Source organism: Gymnoscopelus braueri, assembly GCF_963280865.1.
Source record: "Gymnoscopelus braueri genome assembly, chromosome: 15".
Taxonomy (NCBI): Eukaryota; Metazoa; Chordata; class Actinopteri; order Myctophiformes; family Myctophidae; genus Gymnoscopelus; species Gymnoscopelus braueri.
The window spans coordinates 48,755,582-48,782,263 of record NC_137620.1 but is presented as its reverse complement, the minus strand read 5'-3'; the positions used below and the strand labels follow the sequence as shown (position 1 = coordinate 48,782,263).

General features: G+C 40.8%; 2 protein-coding genes across 2 annotated transcripts in view; both read right to left on the bottom strand.

Moving 5' to 3' along the window:
* The window catches only part of LOC308102183 (NACHT, LRR and PYD domains-containing protein 3-like), a 73,875-nt gene extending 55,914 nt beyond the window's left edge, over positions 1-17,961 (bottom strand). The window contains 2 exon segments of the mRNA XM_080451785.1: positions 16,294-16,389; positions 17,891-17,961. The gene's annotated coding sequence lies outside the window, so the exon portion shown is untranslated.
* The window catches only part of LOC308102372 (uncharacterized protein), a 1,220,233-nt gene that overhangs the window by 309,557 nt on the left and 883,994 nt on the right, over positions 1-26,682 (bottom strand). The window lies entirely within an intron of this gene.

Genomic DNA, 26,682 nt, shown 5'->3' with positions numbered 1-26,682 from the left:
CGCACGCACGCACGCACGCACGCACACACACACACACACACACACACACACACACACACACACACACACACACACACACACACACACACACACACACACACACACACACACACACACACACACACACACACACACACACACACACACACACACACACACACACACACACACACACACACACACACACACACACACAGGATGATATAATGTGTGAAACGGCTCTCAGCTCTTGCCCTTTAATTAAAGCTGCAATCTGGAACTGATTTGAATTAATACAACTTTATTAAGTTTACAATCAGGCGTCAGAGAACCTGATTGGATGCCTGATCTGTCAGTCAGCAACTTGAAACCTCTGCCACTGTTAGCGTCATCAACCTGAGTTCACGTTCACACACACACACACACACACACACACACACACACACACACACACACACACACACACACACACACACACACACACACAGTCTTCAACAGGGGGTCCGGGACCCCTAGTGGGTCCTCAGAGTTACTACAGGGGGTCCGACAAATCTGTATGCGATAGGGAACAGTTTTTTTTTTAACTTTATCCACTTGAACCCTAGAGTCACTATTCTGTAATAACAATGTGAAAATAGCAGATCTACAAGCTCACAACACAAGCTTGTAGATCTGCTATTTTCAGGGAAGATTTGTGTTGTTTAGAGGGAAAACAGAGGGGTCCTAGTATAGGCCTACTGTAAAGCCCTGAGGAACTCCAGTCAATGGTTTAAGTGTTTAACATACAAAATAAAAATAATAAAAATAATGTATTAATTAAAATCAGTTCCAGATTACAGCTTTAATGAACCATCTGAACCCTAGAGTCACTATTCTGTAATAATAATGTGAACATAGCAGATCTACAAGCTCACAACATGAGGAGGAAAGCATGCAAGGCACCAACCTGCTCATCAGGAGCAGTTGGAGGTTCAGTGTCTTGCTCAAGGACACTTTGACACTAAACCATGGGTTCCAGGGATCCAACCAGGAACCTTCTGGTTCCAAGATGGCCGCTCTACTGTGTGAGACACTACTGTCACCGGGAACCGGGAACATGAATGTGAATGAGTAACTGGGTAATATAACCATGAGATATGTCAAATCTTTATGACAATAAAGCAGCACGATCGCTGTAGCGGTGAGCTTGAATCAGGCACATGAACGGGGTTAGGAGATGGTTATTGTACATTTACACTGAATAATGGAGAGTCTACAATGATTCACTGGTAGCAACAGTGAATAATATTTACTTAAGTTACACAGATTAACTTTTCAAAGTTAAATGTATGCTGCTGTCTGAAGACGGAGGCAGACTGTCCCTGTGCCAAGACGCTACCAAAGAGAGAGACAGCTACACACAGGCCCGCTGCAGACCCCCCCCCCCCCCCCCCTCGCAAAATGTTTGTCCTTTTTTTCTTTGCCTTCATAAAATATCAACAGCTAAATATAACAAAAGATAGCACACATTTCTCACCTTCTTTCCTCTAAACTGCAGCACTGATGGTGGTTTATTTGGTAGTATTTTGTAGTGATGACTGACAGGTTTTACTTGCATTAACTGTTCAACAATAAGGCAGAGCGGAGGTGAGCTGTGACTGTCGCCAGTCTAACAGCCGCACCTCCCCTTTTTTTTTGGCCTACTAAACAGGTGGAACAGCCACGTCTCATACGTCACAGGCGATCAACACTCTCATGCCTGTCGCCCTGGTTGCCAGATTGCGAGAGAAAAAAGCAGCCATGTCTATGAAAACAAGCCCCCAACAAGCGACCACATGACCTATATACATACATACACATATATATATATATATATATATATATATATATATATATATATATATAGATAGAGAGAGAGAGAGAGAGAAAATAGCCGATCTAAAAGATCACAACGCTTCTTCATAGAAAAACAAGCCCAAAGTCGCTTATAATAAGCAGACATGGCAACACTGCCTGTCGCGTGTGTGTGAGAGAGAGACACACGAAACCACACACTATCAATTTAATTCATACATTGCACCGCTTAGACACGTGAGTGTTAAGAAGAGGAAATGATACTGACAGACCACACACACACACACACACACACACACACACACACACACACACACCCATGTGACATGCTCAGTAAGTATAGCTCATACCTGATCTGTCAGTCAACACCTTGACTCCTCCCCCTCTGTCCGTCATCAACTTGTGTCAACAAGATATTATTAACATAATATTAACCCTGTACAGTCTAGTGAAATGTTTTTTTTTTTACAATGTAAGAGCATATCCGTGGTCATCATGAGTTACCTAACAATAGATGCCAACAAGAATGTTAAAAAAAACATTGTGTATTTTTATATCAAAAGACCCTAAAAGGCCAATCTTAACTACCTCCTGAGAACAAAAACGTGCTGCGTGATGACATAGTTACACTTTCATGAATATAAATAAATCTTGATTACCTTCACCTGTGTGATTCCCACAGCTGTTTACAATTTTAATTACAGAACTACTCTGTTTTTAATCTCATTCAAGATGACATCCAGACGGTGTATAACTCATTGTAAACTTAATCAGCACTAAAATATGAATCTGAAAACATTATAGGTTAGTGTCATGATTTATGACTTCATCTGCTTGACCCAGCACACACATGTGCATCTACGTAAGCATATTGTTATCTGTGATACGATGACCATCAACTACTTTATCAGAGAAACTGACGTCTGTGTACAATGATATAAGATGTATGTTCTGTTCCTATCCATTCTGTTCTTGTTCCATATCTTCTGGTCACGTCACGTGTCCACTGTACAATACTGTATATATTCTCTATGTGTGTATTCAACTTTAGAGCTTGTCGTGTGATACTGCCTGGTGTCAACTGGTTCCACTCAACAGAAACCTTCACTCACCATCACCCTTATAGATGGAGACTCTTAGGGACCATATGTATGGTCAACCCAAATCACACCAGTTAGAAATAAGCAACTTGGTAACAAACATTCTGCACAGTGTCACATGGTAACAAACATTCTGCACAGTGTCACATGGTAACCATGGTAACAAACATTCTGCACAGTGTCACATGGTAACCATGGTAACAAACATTCTGCACAGTGTCACATGGTAACAAACATTCTGCACAGTGTCACATGGTAACCATGGTAACAAACATTCTGCACAGTGTCACATGGTAACCATGGAAAAAAACATTCTGCACAGTTTCACATGGTAACCATGGTAACAAACATTCTGCACAGTGTCACATGGTAACCATGGTAACAAACATTCTGCACAGTGTCACATGGTAACCATGGTAACAAACATTCTGCACATGGTAACCATTGTAACAAACATTCTGCACAGTGTCACATGGTAACCATGGTAACAAACATTCTGCACAGTGTCACATGGTAACCATGGTAACAAACATTCTGCACTGTGTCACATGGTAACCATGGTAACAAACATTCTGCACAGTGTCACATGGTAACCATGGTAACAAACATTCTGCACAGTGTCCATCTCTCTCTCCCTTACAAACACTAGCACTGTGTACCATGTGAGTGAGGTTCTACCGTGCCATAGCCTGAAGGGATGGAACCTTCTGATTGGTTGCGAGGCCGTTTCAGACTGAAACTTCAAAATAAAATCACAGAAAATGTTATTGCACTGAACCTTTACCCACACAGTGTCATGAGACACACATCATACTGACATTCATTAAGGAACTTTGTCTCGTCTTTACTTCAGTTGTGTTGAAACTTTAACAAGAGGAAATGATACTGACGGACCTAACTACACACACACACACACACACACACACACACACACACACACACACACACACACACACACACACACACACACACACACACACACACACACACACACACACACACACACACACACACACACACAGTAAGTAGCTCATGCCTGATCTGTCAGTCAACACAATGACTCCTCCCCCTCTGTTAGCTGTGTTCTGATGCTGCTCACCGGTAACAGCAGATCTACAAGCTCACATCATGTTGCAGAGTGACACGTTCTGAGCTTGTAGATCGTCTATTTTCACACACCTCAAAAAGTCACGTGTGTCTGTCAGACAAACTTCACGCGAACACATGCCTAAGTCAGTGAGTCAGTAAGGGAGCGGAGTGGAAATGAGCCAATATGACTGACACACACACACACACACACACACACACACACACACACACACACACACACACACACACACACACACACACACACACACACACACACACACACACACACACACACACACACACACACACACACACACACACACACACACACACACACACACACACACATCAAAGGAACTTTAGTTGTGTTGAAACTTTAACAAGAGGAAATGATACTGACGGACCTCAGACACACACACACACACACACACACACACCTATGTACTGTTGCTACACCACTCCCCCCAGGCAGACAGATAATAATCTTATCCTACATTCATCTTTAAGCTTCGATCTGACGTTGCAAGACAAAATGGAGTCCGAGAGAGCGAGAGAGAGAGAGAGAGAGAGAGAGAGAGAGAGAGAGACTTAAGGACTTGACTTTGACGAAAATGTCAGATCTACAAGCTCACCATGAGGTGCGATGCGAGGCGTTGTGAGCTTGTAGATCGAGGCAGTTTTAGGCGTGTGACACCATGGTACGGTGAAGCATAAATGAGTCTCTTAAAGAGACAGTACTCTCTATGCATTGTCTTGTCTGTGAGAAGTTGTGTTTAATTATTGGACATTTAGTGTGTTTATGATTTTTTTTAAACAGCAGATATACAAGCTCATAGCGTGCCACAAAGTGACGCGCTATGAGCTTGTATATCTGCTATTTGTTTTAGATGGTGGCACATACACTCATTATGTAAAGCTATGATGACAGATGATTTCCCTGTTTTAATGGATTCATGTGAATTATCATTGTTTTTGTAACAAAAGCTAAGAACGTTTATGAATAAAGTCTAAACTGTTCATTTACAACAGAGTCCATGTTTTAACACAGGTTGTGGATGTGTTTAAGGAGCATGTTCTGTGTAATAGCTGACTAAAACACTAGGATTATGTACTATTTCTGGAGCTTTTACATTCATATGGTTATTGGAGAAAACTGAGGAGCCAGGAGTGGAGAATCGGTGAGCAGATGTAACAGAGTTTATGGTTTATCATTAGAAACCTGTTTATATATTTCAGTAGAGTTATGACTAATGCATCATAATCTGAACAGTGACATCAACAAGCTGCTGATTAGACTGAGTGACTTTCAATAAGTGTGAAACCACCATAAAAATAAAAATAAAAAACAGCAGATGAATTAAACTAAATAAAATAAATTCTCCGCCGCCACCGCCTTGCCTGGAGGGCTAAACCACCGACCGAGTAGAGACCTAGCTCCGCCTCTGGTTCTGATGCCGCTCAGAGGTAAAAGCAGATCTACAAGCTCACAACATGTTGCAGAATGACATGTTGTGAGCTTGTAGATCTGCTTCCCTCCCCTCCTCTTAATGCAGTGTGAGCTAACGGCTAGGCTAACTCATTAATAAGTCATTAGTGTGACTCATTAAACATATTAACCCCTTAATTAACCACCCACCCACCCACCCCCACACACACACAATGAGGAGGAAAGCATGCAAGGCACCAACCTGCTCATCAGGAGCAGTTGGAGGTTCAGTGTCTTGCTCAAGGACACTTTGACACTAAACCATGGGTTCCAGGGATCCAACCAGGAACCTTCTGGTTCCAAGATGGCCGCTCTACCATCTGAGACACTACTGTCAATACACACACACACACACACACACACACACACACACACACACACACACACACACACACACACACACACACACACACACACACACACACACACACACACACACACACACACACACACACACACACACACACACACACACACACACACACACACGCGCGCACATGTTATGTGACTCTCAGGGAGGCTCAGAAACAGCAAAAGAAAAAACAGCTCATTAACTTTCTTAAAAAAATAAAAAGGCCTTTTCTCTGCTTTGTGTTGTTTTGTGGTGAAAATCATCCCTCATTCATATCTATGGAACAGATTATCGTTTTCTCAGAGTCTCTGAGACCCTCCTACGTCTTTTAAAGCCATCGGCGGGGGGATCGTTGTGAAGAAGAAGATTCTATGATTTGTCATAAAGGTGAAAACACTCATAAATCACTGACAAGGTCAGCATAGAGGATGTGTTTATCTGGCAGTGAATCAGTTAGCCACACACAGTGCCTTCCTTTGTTATTATTATTATTTTAGAAATTGTATAAATAGTGAAAACAGTGTCAGTCAGTTTATGCTCCTTCACACAGCAGTGTTGAGCCTAGCCATGGTTCACATGATGCTCGTCTGTCACAAGCTTTATGGAACCACTTGTTCCTGGTTGTCGCCGCCAGGCCGAAAGGCATGGCGGGAGAGTATGTTTTACCCCCTGTCTGTCCGTCCGTGTGTGTGTGTGTGTGTGTGTCATTCTGTCATTTTGTGTACAGCTAATCTCTGGCACCGTTGGCTTGATCGCAGCAAAACTGTGCACACACTCCCTGGATGCCAAAGCAGAACCTCTGCTCCAAAATTTTCACATGGGCCTTTTATAGCGCCACCAGGAGGCCGATTTGTGCAAAACAATTTTTTGGACAGTATTCCTACCGATTTTGGCCCAAAATCCCGCAAATCGGTACACAGTAGTAGTCATTAAAAGAAACGGCTAATTTCAGATTTTTCATATTCCATCCTGATTGGCAAAAATTTACTTTCAAAATTTTAATAATAACATGAGTAATCCGTTTCGAACAAAATGCCTCAAATCATGAACACAGCATGCAATTTCAGTGAAATTTTGCACACACATTCCCATTAGGCCGAGGAAGAAATGCCATTTGAAAATGTTCAAATCAGCCTCATGGTGGCGCTGTAACAGGCCGATTCGTGTTTTTACCTATAACTGCACCGATCAGTGTACAACTTTGTATGCACACTCTCTAGAGGCCAAGGAAAAACCTTTGCCCTGCATTTTTCACATTTGCATTTGATAGCGCCACCAGGAGGCAGACTTATGTAAAACACATTTTTTAATATTAAGCCTTCAGATTTGATCCAAATTTCACGCAAATCGGTACACATGATCTCTATAGTCATGTGATCAAGACGGATCTGTTAGATTTTTCATATTCCATCCTGATTGGCTAACATTGACATGTAATGTTTGCAGGAGTGGCCCGTTTTGAACAAAATGCCGCAAATCATGAACGCAGCGTCCGATTGTGGTGAAACTTTGAATGCACATTTGCACTACAAATGCCACCCTTTTAACATTGCCCTGTTATAGCGCCACCAGCAGGTCAAATTTAGCAAAACACATTTTTAGAACAAAATGCCTCAAATCATGCATGCAGTGTCCGATTGCCGTGCACGGCCTAGGAATAAATGGCCCCCTTTTCACATTAGCCTATTATAGCGCCACCAGGAGGCCAAAATAACCTACCTGACCTGGCGGAGACCTGTGCTCCGAGGAGCACTTTTTCTAGTTTTATTTATTTTTACATTCACAACTGCTACATCTACATAAATGTTCAGATTTCAAATATAATAAGTATTATAATAAGTGCTGACCCCCATGCCACGGATGTAACAAGTTGAGCCGGCAAAGGTCTAAGTACCCGTATCTTCCGTATTGTTCAATAATAAGCTTTTTAATCCGATCGCCGTCCATTTTCTCAGAATTGTATCCGATGCTTTCAACTATGCAACACTACTGGTTGGGAAGTGTATTGCACTCTGCTACATTACAAAAAAATTAAAGTAATAATAGAAAATGGCCACCGATCGGATTAAAATGCTTTTTATTGAACAATATGGGAGATACGGGTACTTAGACCTTTGCCGGCTCAACTTGTTACATCCGTGGCATGGGGGTCAGCACTTTGTATTTGAATTCTGAACGTTTATGTACATGTGAGAGTTATAAATGTAAAAAAAACAAAAAAAAACAGGAACAAGTGGTTAGGGTTACCAACCGTCCCGTAAAATACGGAATTGTTCCTTATTTGGAAACTAAAAGATATGTTCCGTATTTTGGGGTCGTGGAATGACGGTGCGATTTTTATATGAGAGAGAGTATTTCTCACTCACACACACACACTCACACACAAACGAGACGGGGCAGGGAGCGGCGTCCCGGTAAAGGGAAGATGCATATAATAATTAAAAAAATGTGTGCGTCTGCCTGCCTATGTGTTTGTGTGCTGTATGCGAAGGGCGCTAGGACCCTGGGGGTGCCGCTCTGTTGACAGGGCAGGCTCAGTGTGCGTTCTCTCGTGTCTGCCTGTGTGACACTTACTCATTGTGTATGTGGAAAAATGTGCGCTGGTTCAAGTGGGCAAAATAAAATAAAGGTGCACGTGCATCTAACATAGGCATTGCTCTACCGAAAATAAGTTGCTGCATGTGAGGTTACGGTATATCATACTAACTAGCTTATAGTTAGTTAGACACGGACTGATGAGCTACAACAGCATAACAGCCAACGTGCCTCATGGCCCCAAAACTGAATGAGCTGTCTCCTCTCCTCCTCCTCCTCCCCCCGCGGCTGCAGCAGCAGGTTAGCAACTGTTATAGTAACTGTTCCAAAATGCATAGATTTCTATGTATTTTAGGGGTTTGGGGGGCTGGCTTTATTAATATACATTTCTGTGTATTTTAGGGGTTTGGGGGGCTGGCTTTTTTAATATAAATGTCATAGATTTCTATGCATTTCAGGAGTTTGGGGGGCTGGCTTTTTTAATATAAATTTCATAGATTTCTATGCATTTCAGGAGTTTGGGGGGCTGGCTTTTTTAATATAAATTTCATAGATTTCTATGCATTTCAGGAGTTTGGGGGGCTGGCTTTTTTAATATAAATGTCATAGATTTCTATGCATTTCAGGAGTTTGGGGGGCTGGCTTTTTTAATATAAATTTCATAGATTTCTATGCATTTCAGGAGTTTGGGGGGCTGGCTCCCCCAAAATAATTAAATAACACAACCCTAACCTAACCCTAAAACCGTAATAAAGTACCAAAAAACAACAACAAAAAAATACCATAATCCGCCCAAAACCCCCCAAAAAAAAACGCGTGCATGTGTCCCGTTTTTCCATTTCTGAAAGTTGGCAACCCTAGTCATGGTTTGACAGTCATGTTTCAGGGCTATGTTGAGCCTAGAATATAACAGAACTACACAAATACTTCAAAGATTAAATACTTCAAAACCATGAGATTCAAAGGGAAAAGGGGAAAATCTAATACTAACTTTTTTTAATTCATCATTTTCATCTCCTCCGAGTCGTCTGAAAGGTGATTTATACTTCTCCTGTGTGCCGAAAACAGCAGATCTACAAGCTCACAACGTGTGACATGTTGTGAGCTTGTAGATCTGCTTCTCTCCAATGCAACTTGGCAGGTTTTAGTTTGTCTCTCCTCACGGCTAGGCTAACGGCTAGGCTAACCACAACAACACCAAGTAAACAAAGCAACAACTTTTATCATTAAAAGTGACACATTTACAGCTTTAATGCCAATGTATGGAACTATAGAGTTATTAATCTGAGTTCCCAGAAGTTTTTCGCCTCGCATACAAACGGGAGCGGCGAGGAACTTCTGGGCCAAAGCCCTGGTATTTCTGGGCGGGATGTAACTTACGCTCAGAATCTGAGCGGACACGCCTCTTACCGGTCTACTCGTCTAAAAAGTCCGACGAGAGGCAAACAGCAGTACACAACAATGGCGGCCGCAATTTCTCAAGGGGAAATTGCTTCCCGTCGCTCCTATTTACATGTAAGACCCACTGCATGTGGATCCCGCCCCCTTTTCTTCATTGGCTGTTGATTTGAATCAGAAATCAGTGGCCGCGCCCCTGCTGTCCAGGCTTTGAGCCGAAGCCTCCCAGACTATAGAGTTATAGAACTATAGAACTATAGAACTATAGAGCTCTGAGGATCATTCATTTACTGACTTATTTACTCATTAAAACGTATCAAAACGTACACATGTTGTCTCATAATGGAGTCACTCTGTTGTAGTTCTTAGTTGGGTGACTGAAGGACTTACCTTTGACGAAAATGTCAGATCTACAAGCTCACCATGAAGTGCGATGCGAGGCGTTGTGAGCTTGTAGATCGAGGCTGTTTTAGGCGTGTGACACCATGGTACGATGAAGCATAAATGAGTCTTTTAAAGTGACAGTACTCTCTATGCATTGTCTTGTCTGTGAGAAGTTGTGTTTAATTATTGGACATTTATGTTAAACATTTGACAAACTACCAATAATAGAAAATGATCAATAGTAGGATCCATGGTGAACTTTTAATTATGGGGACAACATTGACCCTAAATCTAAGTAATTGGTGTCATTGAGTACTTTGTTGTTATTGATAAATTGATGTTTCAATGTCATTTAAAGTGACATTGAAAAGGGCTTGAAAGAGGGAGGGAAAATGTGTTTTGTAATTAGGAAAATGACACTCATTAATAGAGTATAGGTGTGGCACTGCTAAAAACACCCAATGACTTAATGTGTGTGTACTTATACATTAAAGCGATTAGGAGGTGCACACACATCCAAACATTTCAACAGGTGCTGATCAGACTAAATAAAGTGTGAACAAAAGGAAAGGGTCTGCACACCATCTTAATGCTCCCAGCTTCATTTAATAAAGAGAGCGGGCAAAAAAACTAAAACGTTTTGGCCCCTTCGTCAGGTATACTGAGCCTATAAATGAAACAATAAAATATAAGTTAAGTTTGTAAAGTGCAGGGTGCTTAACCGCTTAAACCCTGTATACTTAGTCAAATGCACCTTACAATTGTACTTGGTATGCTCTTTTTTCACTTTACATAGAGCCCTGAGGAACTCAAGTCAATGGTTTAAGTGTTTATTTATCAAAAAATAAATAAAACATAAGTTTGTATTAATTCATTTATTCATCAGTTCCAGATCACAGCTTTAATTAACCATCTGAACCCTAGAGTCATACTCTGTAATAATAATGTGAAAATAGCAGATCTACAAGCTCACAACATGAGGAGGAAAGCTAACCCTAATCCTATTTCTCATCCACTTCCACCACTATCGCCCCCCTACACCCTTGCATGCACCAACGCACACACATACACACACCCCTATGTACTGTTGCTACACACCTCCCCCAGGCAGACAGATAATAATCTTATCCTACATTCATCTTTAATCTGACGTGGCAAAACAAAATGGAGTCAGGACTGTTTCACTGTTTATACTGTGTGTTAACTGTGTTCCTACAACACCTCCTTACACACACACACACACACACACACACACACACACACACACACACACACACACACACACACACACACACACACACACACACACACACACACACACACACACACACACACACACACACACACACACACACACACACACACACACACACACACACACACACACACACACACACACGGTTATTGGAGAAAACTGAGGAGCCAGGAGTGGAGAATCAGTGAGCAGATGTAACAGAGTTTTAATAGTTTATCATTAGAAACCTGTTTTTAAATATTTCAGTGGAGTTATGACTAATGCATCATAATATGAACAGTGACATCAACAAGCTGCTGATTAGACTGAGTGACTTTCAATAAGTGTGAAACCACCGTCCAAAAAAAAACCCAAAACAGCAGATGAATTAAACTAAATAAGATAAATTATCCGCTGCGACCTCCTTGCCCGGAGGGCTAAGCCACCGACCGAGTAGAGACCTAGCTCCGCCTCTGGTTCTGATGCTGCACACCGGTTACAGCAGATCTACAAGCTCACAACATGTTGCAGAGTGACATGTTGTGAGCTTGTACATCTGCTTCCCTCCCCTCCTCTCATCCATACAGTCAATGCAGTGTGAGCTAACAGCTAGGCTAACTCATTAAGAAGTCATTAGTGTGACTCATTAATTCACTGACTTATTATTTACTCATTAAACATATTAACCCCTTATTTAACTACACACACACAGCGTACACGCACACACACCTCAAGTCCACCTCACAAAGTCACTTGTGTTGTCTGTCTGACAGACTACGTGAACGCTCCACACAAATGGAACAAACTTCAGGACTCTCTGAAACTGGTGCGATTGCTCTCAATAGAGACATTCAGGGTGCTTCTTGAGGACACACTACATAGTGGCTGCACCTGTTTCATGTAACACTGTTTATTTGCATCTGATTTTAAATCTCTGTGTTGTTATCCATGTCCTCACTGTATTGTCTGATTCACCGCCTTTTGCGATTATTTTGATGTGGTTTTATGGTTTTGCTTTTTTGCTTTATTGTCAAAGTTGTGACATTGTAATGTGATTCAAATGTTTGTTTTCAGGGCGTCCTTGAAAAAGAGAGCTTGCTCTCAATGGGTTTCCCTGAATAAATAAAGGAAAAAGAAAGACGCATGCCTAAGTCAGTAAGGGAGCGGAGTTGGGCCAATATGTCCCCCACCCCCACACACACACACACACACACACACACACACACACACACACACACACACACACACACACACACACACACACACACACACACACACACACACACACACACACACACACACACACACACACACACACACACACACACACACACACACACACACACACACACACCTGTGTGTTGTTCCTAAACCCTCAGACAGAGACACCCAGCCAGTCCAGACCAGACCAGCTCATCAGGAACAATCAGGCATCAGAGAACCTGATTGGATGCCTGATCTGTCAGACAACGACTTGACACCCCCCCCTCTGTTAGCATCATTAGGCGGGCGGGGGAAACTCTTTTCGATAGAGACACACGGCCGGAAGCGGAAGGCCTACAAATCCACGCCCACTTTTGACACTCGGGGTCCGTTAGAACGATGAACTGCAGCTCTCAATGCAATCTCTATGAGAGGCATTGTAAAATACCGTCATTTCACTGGTTAACTACTGAGGCTGTAGCGATTTTTTTGGTGCTCTAATAATCTGTCCCATTTGTTTAATTTGTCCTTTTTAATGTCCCATATCTTTCATCTCGATATACTACCCACAATATACTATAATATACTCCATCAGTATGTCAAAATCGCTAGCATCGGAGATCTAGAGTTTAAGTGATCGCATGGTATATACGTCACGGACGCATCCCTTGAGGTTTTCAATACCCAGAAAACTGGCGAAAGTGGCCGTTTTCATCATTATCTCTGGAACAGAAGGTCCAATCTGCTCAGTTCAAAGCTTGTTGGATGCGTGACTTTGAGGACATTAAGCACGCAATGACACATTTTCGGGTTTTTTTTTTTTTTTTAGGGGAGGCGAGATCTTAGTTGGGCAGGCGACCGCCTCTCCTGCCTCTACAGTGGGAACGCCACTGGTCGGCGCTCGGCACTCGTAAAGACAGTGATGTCACTGAAATGCCCGTCTGCTGTCTACCCTCTGCTGTGTTAGCATTATGGGTAACTCGTTAAAGTGGCAAATTAAATGTGAAACACATCAACTATTAAGAAAACAAGAAGATATGTTGACAGACACTCCATACATTTGGAAACATATTTTTATTTAAATCAATATCGTCTTCAGTTAATGCAGGATAATTTTAAAAGTAGGCTAATTCTCATATCCTCTCATAAGGAATGCATTGGCAGCTGCAGTTCATTGTTCTAACGGACCTCGAGTAGCGGCGCTGTCTCAAAAGTGGGCGTGAAATGTGTAGTCCCCGTGTGTCTCTATGCAATTCTTTGGTCTTATTCTGATTCTTCATGTCGTAAAATCGGGGCGTTTAGAGAATATTTAAGGGCATGTTATTTAAATGACGCTCGGTTTCAGCCATAAGATATATCAAAGCTCCGACCAAATGTAAATAGGATTGGCCGTATAGGATTGCTTGATAATGTGACTTGGACGTTGGCCTACGGGAGAATTTAAGGCAAAAAATACAAAGTCTTGCTCACACGTGTTGTCAGACAGTCAGTCAGTCAGTCAGTCAGTCAGTCAGTCAGACAGACAGACAGACAGTCAGTCAGGTCCAATGTATGCTCCTTCATATGACGGTGTTAAAACAGATCTACAAGCTCACCGAGAGCTTGTAGATCTGCTGTTGTATGATGAAGTATAAATCATGTTTAATAATGTGATGTTCATGTGGGAGGAGGAGTAATAAGTGTCAGGATGACATGCTCATTAATATTTAGCAGGAGATGTGTGGTATTGTACATGGTACTGTACATGATTACATCAGGTGAGACAGTTAGAAGTAATGTTTGATAATAGCTATATACCTTAATTCACTGAAAATAGCAAAATGTGTGTTTAATCCTTTGTTGGAGAAAGGTTTTATTGTTTAAAACAATGGATTCATACAGTGTGTGGTCAGACAATTAAACTGTAGGAAAAGATCTAAAACACATCTGTTCAGACGGATCCATTTGATACAAAAGCAAAGGAGCAGAACTGGACAAGTAAAGCTTGTTTCTTCATTGAGAGAAAGTGTTTCAGAAACTGTCCAAAAATAACAATATATAACTATAATAACACTCCACATTCATAATCAGTGTAAACCCTTGATCCACAGCCTGGGTCCACAATCACCATCAGACCTCCAGCTTATAAATGGTCTCACCTCTGATTAAAGTCAGGAGCCCCTTTGAATGAAAGTAGTTGTGACACTGCATTCCTTTAAATCCTGTCATTCTCTTTATCCTTATCTAATCATTCATCATGTAGGCCTACGTACAGTATGATGGTTGTGACTCTGACCTTTCTTTTTCCATTGTTCCACATATCTTACATCACAACTATGCAAAGTCTAAGACTGACTCATCATGATAGAACATTTCTCATCAAGATGCCCTACCAATTAATGTGGAATGCCCTACCAATTAATGTGGAATGCCCTACCAATTAATGTGGAATGCCCTACCAATTAATGTGGAATGCCCTATCAATTAAAGTGGAATGCCCTACCAATTAATGTGGAACGCCCTACCAATTAATGTGGAATGCCCTACCAATTAATGTGGAATGCCCTACCAAAAGGAGTAAAGGAGTGTAAAACCCTACTCACTTTCAAAACTGCCCTAAAAAAACACCTCCAGGAGGCTGCAATTCCAAACTGGAAGTCTTAACCTAAATAACCTAAATATTCAAAATATTGTTCTTTTTTCCCAATATTTTTTGAAAATAGCCAATCTACAAGCTCACAACGTGTCATGACGTGATACATTGTGAGCTTGTAGATCTGCTATTTTCAAATAGCCGGTAAAACTGAGCCTAGTTGCTTCTTTTGGGCTTGTTTTCATAGACCTGGCGGCTTGTTTCTTTTGCAAAATCTGGCAACATACCGATTACCTGCATTACACCTGCAATAGCATACTAGGGAGGAAGTGAACAGATATAGACCCCTTAACAGACTACGTCACACTGATAAGAACCAGTGTGCGCGTGCGGGCCGACACCAAATGAACCCCACCGCTCATAAGATGCAATGTTAAAGTGGTCACAGCCTCACGTGTAAAAATGCATCTCATCATACTTTCAGATGCTGTTTTTCTCCAGAATGCATAGGATTTTTACTGTGATCTCTCGCTCTTTCTTTTCTGTTGTGTGTAAACAATAATAACAATTCAAAGCAGTTGTCCCCCCAAACCCCGCCTCCAGTGGCTGTCATAAGAACGGAGGGAGCGCTCTATGATTCACCAGAACCTGCTTGGCTCGCTCAGCTGCAGCCCGTCAAGACTAATTTATGCTCTGTCCCGCCAAGGTGTCGTGCGCAGAGAACGGCCGAGAATAGCAGACCTCCAAGCTCACAGCGGTCTCATCCGCGACGCCGTTGTGAGCATGTATGTCAGCTGTTCTCGGCGCGCAATACAGTTGCGCGATGAAGTATATATTTCTCGCTAGAGCGCAGATCACTAGCCAACACACAAGAGGAGGTTGAATGAACAGAAACCAGCGAAACCCCAAAACAGCATGTTTAGGGATCTGTTGGGAATTGATTACATGAAACAGTCACCTGTGTGTCAAGTCTCAATGTTTGTAAACAAATAATTTGTCTATAGAATGAAGCAGCACACAGAGAAAAACTCAACGGCGCCCCCTGTAAGAGACAATGGCGGCGCCCTGGAGAAGGTCAGGAATAAGGTGAATGTGGCTTCATTTTATAAACAGGATGTCAGGACTTACCTGAAGAAGAGAAGCTCAGTGTGGTGTGTTCAGCTTGAGGAGCTGAGAAGACATTCAGTGTGAGATGTCATCCAGACATGAGATGAGCTCTTCTACCTGAGTGGCAGAGGGGGGGGGGGGTCATGTTATATATGTGACTCTCAGGGAGGCAGAAAAACAGCAAAAGAAAAAACAGCTCATTCACTTCCTTGTAAAAAAGAAAGATTTTTTTTTTTGAGTTAACCACACACAGTGTCATGAGACACATCACACACACACACACACACACACACACACACACACACACACACACACACACACACACACACACACACACACACACACACACACACTTACTTTAGAAACATTAATAAATAGTGAAAACAGTGTCTGTCAGTCAGTAATGTCCACTTTATGCTCCTTCATACAGCAGTGTTGAGCCTAGAATATAACAGATCTACAAGCTCACTGAGAGCTACTACAGAGTTACTATACAACATCTACACAACATCAACACAGTTACACAACATCTACACAACTGCACAACATAACACCAGAACAATGACAACAGCGTCTCCAAACAACCAAAGCTTCAATACTTAAAATAACAAATACTTCAACACTTAAATGCATCAAAGCTTCAATACTTTAAATAACAAATACTTCAACACTTAAATGCTTCAAAGCTTCAATACTTTAAATAACAAATACTTCAACACTTAAATGCATCAAAGCTTCAATACTTTAAATAACAAATACTTCAACACTTAAATGTTTCAAAGCTTCCATACTTTAAATAACAAATACTTCAACACTTAAATGCTTCAAAGCTTCAATACTTTAAATAACAAATACTTCAACACTTAAATGTTTCAAAGCTTCAATACTTTAAATAACAAATACTTCAACACTTAAATGCTTCAAAGCTTCAATACTTTAAATAACAAATACTTCAGCACTTAAATGCTTCAAAGCTTCAATACTTTAAATAACAAATACTTCAACACTTAAATGTTTCAAAGCTTCCATACTTTAAATGACAAATACTTCAACACTTAAATGCTTCAAAGCTTCCATACTTTAAATGACAAATACTTCAACACTTAAATGCTTCAAAGCTTCAATACTTTAAATAACAAATACTTCAACACTTAAATGTTTCAAAGCTTCAATACTTTAAATAACAAATACTTCAACACTTAAATGCTTCAAAGCTTCCATCAATGTCATGAGATTCAAATAGAAAGAGGGGAAACATCTAATATTAACATGTTGGCTCTGTGCCCAAAACAGCAGATCTACAAGCTCACAACGTGTTGCAGAGTGACATGTTGTGAGCTTGTAGATCTGCTTCTCTCCAATGCAACTTGACACGTTTTAGTTTGTCTCTCCTCACGGCTAGGCTAACGGCTAGGCTAACCACAACAACACAAAGTAAACAAAGCCGCAACTTTTATCATTAAATGTGACACATTTACACCTTTAATGCCAATGTATGGAACTATAGAGTTATAGAACTATAGAGCTATAGAACTAACTATAGAGCTATAGAACTATAGAGCTCTGAGGATCATTCATTTACTGACTTATTTACTCATTAAAACTTATCAAAACTTACTCTACACATGTTGTCTCATAATGGAGTCACTCTGTTCACTGCTGTAGTTCTGTGTTGTTGTGACACACTGTGTTACCTCTCTCTCTCTCTCTCTCTCTCTCTCTCTCTCTCTCTCTCTCTCACACCCAGACACCTGCATGATGTCATTATTAAGCCACTCCCCTCCTCCCACACACACCTGAGTGCATATCCACACACACCACTCCCCTCTGAGAGAGAGAGAGCGAGAGCGAGAGCGAGAGCGAGAGAGAGAGAGAGAGAGAGAGAGAGAGAGAGGGGTGTTGAGTGACTGAAGGACTTGCCTTTGACGAAAATGGCAGATCTACAAGCTCACCACAAGGTGCGATGCGAGGCGTTGTGAGCTTGTAGATCGAGGCTGTTTTAGGTGTGTGACACCATGGTACAATGAAGCATAAATGAGTCTCTTAAAGAGACAGTACTATCTCTTGTCTGTGAGAAGTTGTGTTTAATTATTGGACACACACACACACACACACACACACACACACACACACACACACACACACACACACACACACACACACACACACACACACACAATTTAGTCTTAGTCTATAACTTAGCCATAAGACTATGTATTGTATGGTTTCATAAAGTATTCTATAACTTAGCCATAAGACTATGTATTGTATGGTTTCATAAAGTATTCTATAACTTAGCCATAAGACTATGTATTGTATGGTTTCATAAAGTATTCTATAACTTAGCCATAAGACTATGTATTGTATGGTTTCATAAAGTATTCTATAACTTAGCCATAAGGCTATGTATTGTATGGTTTCATAAAGGCTAAGACATATTAAAGGTTGTATTATTCTAAAACTGTCAGACATGTCGCTGCACGTTGGTGAATCCTGTGTATACTGCGTATTGGTGTTGCGTGCCAACAATAGCTGATCTAGATCTACCAGCTCACAAAGTGTTGCAGCTCCACATGTCAGCTTGTAGATCTGCTTCCCTCCAATGCAACGTAACCACAGCAACACAAACTAAACAAACCAATACTTTTACAATTATTAAACCTAACCAAAATGTAAACACTTAAACCCTACATATGAAAAGTTGGAATCCCAAAAAGGTTGCACATCAAACATTTCAAATCAATGGAGGACAAAGTGCTCATATTTTATTATTATACTATTATCAATGGGAGGACAAAGTGCTCATATTTTTTATTATTATACTATTATAAAATTATACTTTTCTTATTGACACACATGTTCGTCTTTTAATGTTATATGTATACTGGATTTTGGGTCTAGCACTCCACTGGGAAACCCATTGTTGATGCACAACCTCTTTTCCTTATTTACTTATATGCTGTCTATGAGTCCACACTGTTCGTTTCACTGCTGTACTCCGTCTTTGTGGTAAAATGGACTCCTGCACTACTACCTGCCACACACACACACACACACACACACACACACACACACACACACACACACACACACACACACACACACACACACACACACACACACACACACACACACACACACACACACACACACACACACACACACACACACACACACACCTGTATGTAATTATGCCACTCCCCTCCTCCCACACACCTGAGCACTTTTCCTCTTCTATACCTCTTCTATAATAACTATCTGGTTTTTTTGCCACATGATGCTGCACTGAGATGGTCGAGTTGGGTAACTGCACTTCAGTAGAACAGTAGAATAGCATCAGGTTTATTGTCACATCACAGGTTTACAAGGTAAAAAAGTGGGTGAAATACGTTTTCGTACATCGTTCCCATCGCAACGTTATTTCCATAGAAAGAAGAGGGGGGAGGAAGAAGGGGGGGCGGGGGGCAAGTGGGAAGGAGATCAATCAAGAGAACAACAAAAAGGCCAAACAAGTTATCTACATATTTACACTAGTACCTGAGATTTAAAAATATGACGAAGGTGCCTGAGCATAGCAGCAATGTGTATACTGTGCATGATATACTTATGGACGTTAAGGTGCTTAAGAGAAAAAAAAGAAAAAAGCACAATAAAAGACAAAAAATAGTCAGTGCGTTATACATGGGATTAAGGTGCAAAAAGTCAGTGTGTGTCGACCGCATAATCCACATAAAGTGGACTGACCCTGGTATAATCCACAAGTAGTTCCATGAGATATTTATGTTTGCTTATATCACTATTCATCAATTTAAATACAAATAAAATATGTTAATCACTTTAACTCTGGCATCCCTATGTTGGTCCACATTAGTAATAAATGTTGACCAACATTTGTTTTGTCCCAAAAAAAAAAGAACAAGCTGATCTGCAAGGTCACAGTGCACCGCATTGCAACACGCTGTGAGCTTGTAGATCTGCTATTTTTTGCTATTAGTCATACAAAGATTAAAGAAATATATAGGTCTTGAGCGGTAGAGAAAAAGGCCTCTGTTTTTTGTTTTCTTTTACAAATGTAACCCTGAACATTTATGAATGAGAAGGTGAAAGAAAAGACATTCACTATTATTCAGACAGTTGAGTGCTAAGTGCATCAATAACGTATTCTGATCTGCCTTTAACAATGCATTGAAATTACTGTTATTATAATGCCTTAAAGCTGCGCTATATAACTTTCCTCTTCGGCCCCGGATTTGAACCCTGGTTTCCTGCGCAAGTGCTGAATGTTTTACCATTGAGCTAATAGAGCCTGCCTGCTTGCTCAGGGGATACATTGAATCTTGACCATCAGGTCAAAATCCGTGTCAGATCCTGTGTTTAGATGAGACATGACCTTTGACACGATCTAAATGTCTCAATAGAAGACCACCAGATAAAAACACCCCAATTGTATACGTTATTGTATTAACATACTCTACCATACAGATTGTATAAGTTATTGTATTAACATACTCTACCATACAGATTGTGTAAGTTATTGTATTAATATACTCTACCATACAGATTGGACAACATTACATTTTATTGATTTTAAAAAGTTACATAGTGCCACTTTAAAGTGTGATTGTTGCTAACCATTTCATCCATTGAAAACGCGCTAGCGTATCTCCACGACCACGCGCATGTCGTGCAGGGAATGATTATCGTAGCCCTCCGAAAAAAACCTAGAGAACACCACTGCATGCTTGAAACGTGTAACTTGGTGCAACATTGTGTTGTGACTGGAAGATGTCTGTCTGCACAGGAAGATGCTGCTATTGGGGAGCGGCCTGTTGAAGCCTATAGCTGTATAGTTTGTGTGATTGGAGCCTGAAGATCTGATTGAGGAGGTGCCTGTTAATCCTGTTAGCTTATGATAACATGGGGAGCATCTTGGGTGGATTGATGTTGTATTGTGGTTGATTGATTAGAAATTGAAGGGAGGAGTGTTCAGAGTATATAGCGTAAGGGGAAAGGCTCAGTAGTAGTAGTACAGTAGGCTGCCATGGGGAGCCTACATTTGAAGTTGTTTGTTTGATTTTTTAGCAATATTTTCTTCAGTTGTACATTTTTGCCATTTTCGTTGTCCTGGCCTGGATCCAATTACAAATTTTAGTTTTTCTGCAAGCCTGCCTTGAGTCCTGGTCCATTTTTGAACATTTAATGGTTTTCACTTTGTGCCGATCTACTTGGTGGTGACAGTTATAATATTAGAATATTTATCAGTGCTTATAACTGTCAATCACAGGGCCCTGAGTGCAGACGCTGATTGGCTCTTACACTTTTTGGTTTCTGCAAAACGCCCACCCAGCGCTTGGTTTACCAGGCTATAATTATACAGCATTATTAATGCATTAATATCTAACCTTATGTCATTCAATGCTTTTTGTTTTTTGATTATTTTTTAAAAAGCATTATGATTAATTATTAGTGCTTATACAGTAAATAATAAATCAATCAAACTGGCTATGAGTAAAATATAATGCATTATAAGTATGTTTATAATAGCCTACATCATAAAAAGTGTTACCAAAACTTAATTCTGTAATGTTATTAAGAAGTATATGTTTTTTAACTGTTGAAAATGTTAAATGTGTTAATGTATAATGTTGTGTTTACTGTATAGAATCTTCTACAGTCTTAAACAACATCGAACTGCAATACTGGCTCAAAGTCACCAAGATCCTCCACTAGAGGGCACTGTTGTATCACATATAGATCTGCAAAGTTCAGCTAGACTGATGTTTCAGTCAGACAGTGAACATCCTGCTGACTGATGTCAAACACTTAGTTGTTTAAAAAGTGTAAATCAGATCAAAATGGATGCAGAAAGAACAGTCCTGCAGACATTAGAAGTCTACACTATCAATGGGGAATTAAAATGTACTTTTTTGGCACGTGGTTGATGTTAGGAATCGTGGGTCACATCGCTATGGCAACCAGGCAGACTTGTTCCATGTTGTCTCTGTAATGTCTAGCACTTAATTTAAGACTTTCTACTTTCTGTTATACCATTATGTAAATATAGTGTTTTAATGCTTTATGTTGACTGAAGCATAACCTCACTGTACTTATAAGGTGTGCTCCATGCAGCTCCTATCCTATATTAAAATTAAAAGTGGACGGCGGACTTAACATCCGTAACATCCGGACTTGCGAGGTGAACCGTTGTTCCGATCCGCACCAAACTACACTGTTCAGGAGTCTGCCAAGACAATACTCACACCAGAAGCCACATGTAGCCAACGCACTCTGAGGCTTCAGATGTGCCTGGATAGGACGATAATCGTAATGATTGTGTATCGCGATAAAAACACAATAATCTTATCGCAGAGGATAAAATCTTTTGTGAAATTGTCCATCATGTCCATCTTGACATGAGTTTTTCCCCGCTCTTCTATTGAGACATTTAGATCGTGTCAAAGGTCATGTGTCACTAATAGTGGTCTAGTGTCACGTGTCATGTGTCATTAATAGTGGTAAAGGTCATGTGTCACACAATAGCACTGATTTATGGGAAAAAATATATAAAAGCGGAAACATGGAGTTAGCTGCTTCCTGCCGGACAGCAACGATATGAGTAAAAAGTATGAGAACCGGGGCACGGTGGCGCAGTCGGTAGCGCTGTCGCCTCACAGCTAGAAGGTCCTGGGTTCGATTCCCGCCGGGGACGCTGTGGGCGCTGTGGGCGTGTCTTCTCCTCCGCGTCATCAGTGCCCATACCCTAGGTGGGGTTGGCGAAAGGGCCCACTCTGTGTGGAGTTTGCATGTTCTCCCCGTGTCTCCTAGGGTAGTTAATACCCTCACAAAAACATGTAGTAATCCTGGTCGCTATACCGCCTCCCCCATGACAGCCGGGGCGCCTGATGGAGGGGAAGGGAACTGGTTGGAATAACGTGTTCCTTCCACTCGCTACGTCTAACCAGGGAAACTCTCCCCTGTCAGGTGACAAGAAGGTCAGTTGGCTCTCATGTAGTGAAGGAAGCATGAGCTCGGCCCTGGCCTTCCTGGCTGTGGGGGACTGGTGTAGGGCTGGTGTAGGGCTGGTGTAGGGCTGGTGTAGGGCTGGTGTAGGGCTGATGTAGGGCTGGTGTAGGGCTGGTGTAGGGCTGGTGTAGCGCCCAGGAAATTGGCACCGTGTGAAAAAAAATGGGTTACAAAAATCGCGGGATAAAAATGTAGGTAAAAAAATGAAAGTATGAGAACCACTGCCCTACTTCATTATACAAGTAGTGTTGCACTATAAGAGTAAAAATAGTAGATCTACAAACGGCCAACGTGTTGAGTTACGATGCGTTGTGAGCTTGTAGATCGGCCATTTTCACAATTTTTGATATTTCTTTTTAAGGAACGGTTTTGTACATAGTCCTATACAAGGTTTCCACCACCCGACAGTGACGTTATATGCCTATATAGTACTATGGTTCTGTAACATAGTTATTATACATAACCAATGAGCAGTGTTGGGACTAACGCGTGCAACGCAACTACTATTTGCGGTAACTAATAACGTAACGCGTTACCTTTTCCCATTCAGTAACGCCGTTAGAGTTACTGTGATTTAAATGGGTACGTTACTTGCGTTACGTTATGTAATCCAAATGAACGTTTTTTTGCGGAGCAGCCTTACTCTCTCTGCCTTCATTTAACAGGCAGGGAGCCCGCAGCAGCCAGCAGGATCATATAGCGGTCCCACTCACTGTAACTTGATGAAAAAGTGAAAGTGCTAGAGAGGACGATGATTGGTTAACGCGGGGTAAAATTTCAGGTTAAGCCAATCAGAGACAGAGTTGGGCGGGTCTTGTCTTATGGGGAAATACACAGACACACAAACGCTTGCTAACACACACACACACGGCAACCGGCCACCGGCAAAACACACACACACACACACACACACACACACACACACACACACACACACACACACACAGCAGCAGCAGCTTTACAACTTGACGATTTAGCCACTATTTTGAGTATGCAGGGATAAAAGATGCAAAAAATATTACTGTTAAATGTAAACTCTGCAGGACAGAAAGCATTATCCACATCCAATAACAGCAATGCCAATCTTCTGAAGCACCTCAGTAAAGTACATGGGGGTATAAAACTGGTTCCCAAAGACCCCACCGTCTCTACAACCAGCAGTGATCCAGATGGAACAACACCAGCTAAACAGACAAAAATCGTTTTTTTTTATCGCCACATGTCAGTGTCACCCAGAATCAACTAAACTGTTTGATTGCCAATTTGCCAGGTATGTTATTGAGGAGATGCTGCCCATTGCAACGGTTGAGTCTGTTGCCTTCAGGCAACTAGTCAGCCATATACCAGTGAAAGGAGTGAATTCAGGGCCACAGTGCAGAAAGACGTTTTCAAAGTACCTGGACATTGAATATGCCAAAATGGAAGTTGAGCTCAAAAATACATTTGTACAAGTGCACTACTTAGTTGTTGAGGCTACAATAGATGCCTGAAGATATAGATGCCAAAGATGCCTGTCAAAATTTCTAAACCTATCTTTTTGTTATATTGTTCCACTACATTTCATAATAATTGCTACAATGATAGAGAGTTGTCTTTTCTCTTCCTGTAACACAGAAACCACAACAAAAAAAAACACAAAAACCTTTGTTTTTATTGTTGTTATTTTGAAAGTAAAGTAAAGTAACTAGTTACTAGTTACTTTTAAAATGTAGTAACTAATAAAGTAACAAGTTACTTTTTTGAGAGCAGTAACTATAACTATAACTAGTTACTTTTTAAAAGTAACTTGCCCAACACTGCCAATGAGCGGTGGCCATTTTGTCATGATAACACTATGAATATCAATACACAGGAACGACAGACTGTGAAAAATACATTTATTAAACTATTATTACTTCTACACATGATCATACAATAACATGTGAAGAACGAGAATAATATCACATTAAATACTTACTTACTTTACTTTATTTGTTTATTTAGACAGGACAGAGCATATTAATGAACGTCACATGAACGTAAATACACCAAATCCGCAGTCCTCACACAAAACATAAAATCAGAAAAACAGACAGACAAACGGTGGAATACATTTACATAACATTACATAGCCTAGAAATAAACCTAAAACATGATCACAAATGGTTGCAGCTTTGGTTTTCAAGCAACCATCTTTTCACATTGAATTTAAAAGATGGAAATGTAGCACAATCCCTTATACGTAGAGGAAGGCCATTCCATGCTACACAACCCTGTACTGAGAGGACATTTTGACACAAAGTTGTTTGCCGGTGCGGCACTTCACCATCTCCTGGAGTGGAATGAGTAATAATGGAATGAGTGAGGAAATAATGATGTAATAATGAATCAATGAATAAACAATCATTGATTTGAGTTAATTAACACATTTAGTAGATGTTTGAAATGAATCAGAGTGATTGAGATTTAGTAGATGTTTGAATCCAGAGTGATTGTCAAAGTCCATGCACTCTGAAAATAGCCGATCTACAAGCTCACAACGCGTCACAGACACGTTCTGAGCTTGTAGATCGGCTATTTTCGGCACTCAGCTAAAAATAAATGTGGCATTATGACGCCATCATGGCCCTCCTAATGACATTTCAGTCACTAAATCAACTGTAGTTTTAGTCGACTAAAATCCTATGATATTTAGTCGACTAAAACTAGACTAAAACTAAAACATTTCAGAATGACTAATTACTGTACGACTACAATTTGCTGTCAAACTGAGCGCTGCTCACAATGTATCACTTTGTGACATAGATCTTAGCTATTAGATAGCTTGTAGATCTGCTACAAGATTTTCACCCAAGAGATTTGGTGTAGAGGGGGGGAAATCAGGGAACCCATTACAGAACCCTGGGGGACCCCAGTCAATAAAGTATATGGGGTTCAAGTGGTTAAAGTATAAAGGTTTATATACAATAAATAATATTGATACTGTGAGAATTACATGATCAAATATACAGTATTTTGTGTAAAATAATCAAATACAAATCTAACATAAAATGTGAGTTTGTATCATAAGAGACAATATGACACTGATATTTACAGCATCATCAACATCATCAGTGTTGATGGACAGTATTTATGATACATATTTATAAATGTATGGAGTGGAGGTTTGTTCACTTCTATCTAATCCAGCGATGTCAAACTGGTGTTTCGCGGGCCATTTCTGGCCTGCGACGTCGTCAAATCCGGCCCGCGAGGTGATTTGAGAAAACGCCATTTAATACTACCTCTAATGGAGAAAAAAAAAACGAGAGAAAAAAAAAAGGCAGAAAAAACGGCAGTGCCCAGCAGCTTCTTAGGTTGGTCTGAATGGTCTGAATACTGGACAAACTTGTTCTGGGAGAACAATGG